The following is a 3558-nucleotide window of genomic DNA, read 5'->3' on the forward strand; positions in this document are numbered from 1 at the left end:
TATTTCAAAGGCTGTTGAAATACAGCAATATTTTGGGGAAGTCATTAAAAAAGAATAAACTTGGTTCTGATAAACAAATTGAGAATGCTCGGAAATCAGTATGTTGAGCCGATTAGAGTAATCTATGGCATAATGTCCTATTAAGCTGCTTGTTTACTGGTCTTTTAATTGACAGAGTTATACATGCGGATTAATGTTTATGTCATATACTCCCATTTTCTGGGTTCTGCTCTAAAGAGTGTTAACCAAGGGTGCACCCGGAGAGTGGGGCCAAACCTCCTGCACTTGCTTCCTGGGAGAACTAAGCAAGCTCAGGATCTGGTCCTCCGGCGAGAAGCTCGCTTCTCTCTCCTCTCCCAAATGTCAGTTCTGCCGCTGCCAGCACGAACCCTTCTCAATCATATGCTCTTCCAGCTTTCAAGTTGAAAAAAAAAAAAAGTATCTCATACTCACAACCTTAATATCCTACATCACCGCAAACCAAAAACCAGTATTTTTTCTCTTTTCTTTTCTCATTCAGCAAAGGCTTTTTAAGGAGCTCTAACACTTAATCTCTACATCTTAACCCAAATTCTTTCCTCTGAAATCATTTTCAGATGTGGGGAATGAGCCCGGCATTTGTCATTTGAAAACTGATGGCTTATCAGGAATGTGAGGTCCAGAGGACATGAGGCTACCTCCCAGGTATTCAGCCTGGATTATTTAACTTGCCCTTTCCAAAGATGAAAGTTTTACCTGTGCACTAGTGCTTGAAAGTGTTAATGATGAAATGCTTGATTGTGGACAATACGTCAGCTCACAATCATGTCCAGAAATTTGCACTCAGTCTACGCATGTTAGGAGATAAGAGTGAGGAAACGTCTCAACAGCTTTATTAGGTTTTCAAAATCCACACAGAAAACAGTTAACTTCCACAGTGGATCACTAAAATTACCTTAAAACTAATGAATTGGTCTAGGTGTTAGGCCAAAATTCCTGATGATATCTTATCTTCCCAGACAAGGGTCTGCATGCTGAGGCCCCAAGACCTCAGGGCAATGGTCTGGGTGCCTGTCAGTACTCGTGCATCATACAAACAACACCTTCCAGTCAATCATACTCTTCCCCTGTAGGGTCAGCGATTATCTCTTAATACCCCCAGTCCTGCACTCTTCTACCCAAGTTTTATCTGTTTCTGATCCTTTCACTCTGGTTAAGAAAAGTCATGATCTTCTCCGAACATGGAAAGGAGATTGAGTAACTATCAATTAATTAAAATGGTGGCTTGCTATCAAAACACGCCCTGCTCCTCGCTGGAGGGATCCAAGCTGAGTCTGCTGACCCTGCTTCTTGAAATGCCACAGACTTTTTGATTCTAATTCCCTGTGTTGCAAGATGCCAGGAGGGAACATCCTTAATTAGGATTAAAATAGTTTTGTGACTCGTTGGGAGTGCACCCTGTACCTTCTCGGTACATTTTAATTAATATAACTTCTGCTCCCTGCTGACAAAGATGTTTCCGATGGTGTTTTGGCCCAACATATTTACCGCCTTCATGGATGTGAGTCATTTGAATACTTGGAGGAATCACAAACTTCATGGTTTCATGTGAAATGCAGAATCGAGTGTTGGAAGTGCCAGGTAGGCCCCCATCACTGAGGATGTTTTTCATCTCTCTGGCCTCTTTCAGATAACTTCTTAATATGGTGACCATGAGAACCTGCAGATTTGCAAACAAAGTAGAAAACTGCACATTTCAAAGTTCCAATGCAAAGCAGAGAAAAAGGTCTGGGTGTTTTAGAAATTTTCTATCATTACATTGATGTCATTGATATCATCTCTTTAGATAGCTGTTTTTCTGGAATGAAGAATTCACCTTAGAGAAAAATACTGTCCATTTGGAACAAACAGAGAACCTCTGTCCTCTTAAGTTTCTTGAGTATTTTTCTACCTCTTTCCCTAATCTCATTATCCACACTTTCAAATTTGGAAGGAGAATGGAAATTTTTATCTTCTTAGTTGCATCATTATCGGGTATATTAGTGTACTATAAATACTGTTCTTTAAATCACAAGGATAGTAGCAGCTGTATGATTAACATTCATGAAAATGGCATAAAAGGTGACAATAACTTTCACTGAGGTGTCATGATCCAGCTGGTACTTCAGTTACTATGGTTGTCATTTTCATCATTTTGTCACTCATTTCTATACTGTGTTATTTTCAGGAAAATGACACTACTTGACTAACTGATGTTCCAGGATTTGTATTTGACTCCTAAATGGCAGTCCTCAAACTCCAGCATTGATGATACTACCTCTAGAAGTGACGTCTGTCAAAAGGTAGATGAATTTGAGGGAGCGGGAACAGAGGTTAATAGAAAACAAAGTACGGCAAGGACATTAAAAGAATGAACCACTGCACCAAATCAATAAGATAGACAGGCAGAAGTGGGTTGTTTTGGTTAAATGAAACAAAGAGATCAGAGATCATTAGGAATGAATGAATCACAAAGTTACTGAACCGTCAAGTAGAAAGGAGCTGTAAAGATTCACTAATCCAGCCAGACAACTGAGATCCTGAAGGGGTACATGGTGTATTCAAACCCACACAGCTAATTAATGATGAGATCAAGTCTAGAACCAATGTCTCTGTCCCTTGATTTCATCTATAAAAGGAGGATGATAATAATAGTATATAACCCATAGAGTTGTTGTGAAGATTAAATGAGTTAATGGGGGTAAAGCACTTAGACTAGGGTCTGACAGAGAGTAAATACTATGAGTTACCTATCATCATCACAGTTGTAATCATCACCATTGTGACTGGGATGCTCAGACCTGTGTGATTTTAATCACATTAACTGAATCTTGCAATTCTCAGCATCAGTTTAAAGTCTTACATTTATCCCGGGCTGTAGGATCATGTTATTCCCATGATTTTATTTTGACTATCAAATTTCTCTTCTGAAAAAAGAAGTTGGAATGTGAGTCTGGAATTAAGCAATGGCCCAGTGATTTGACTTTTTGCATACTCCCTGGTGCACAATGCAGACATTCAATCAACGTAGAGAGCTCTGAAGTGCCCGATTAGAGGCTCAAAGGCACGATAAATCTAGACTGATAAATGATTACGTTGATTCTAGGCCTTGGTATTTGGTGACACAAATAGAATGCCAGACCAACTGAGTCAAAACTCTTGGGGATGAAGACCAGGTATCTGTGTTTTTAAGAAACTCACCAGGCTATTCTGATGTAGTAGGTGGTTAAGAGACCTCTTTTTTAAAGCCCAGTCATCACTCTTTCCTCTTTATTAGAGCAGCCTCCTGCTAGAGAAATTTAAATACATTTAAATAAATTATTTAGAATTACAGAATTTTGAACTTCAAACATGAAATGTTACTTCATTAGAACAGTCTGGATCCAGCTGGGTTAAGTCTTCCTTTCTAGTCTTCTGTCTTCAGTGTCAATTTCTTGCCTCATTTCAATCCATTCACGTTGGGCTGAATCACAAAAGCCAGAGATAGAACATTAGCTCCTGAGTTTGCTCCATATGGTCCTGTAGGAGTTTGCCTCCCGG

The sequence above is a fragment of the Lemur catta genome, chromosome 25 (assembly GCF_020740605.2).
Source record: "Lemur catta isolate mLemCat1 chromosome 25, mLemCat1.pri, whole genome shotgun sequence".
Lineage (NCBI taxonomy): Eukaryota > Metazoa > Chordata > Mammalia > Primates > Lemuridae > Lemur > Lemur catta.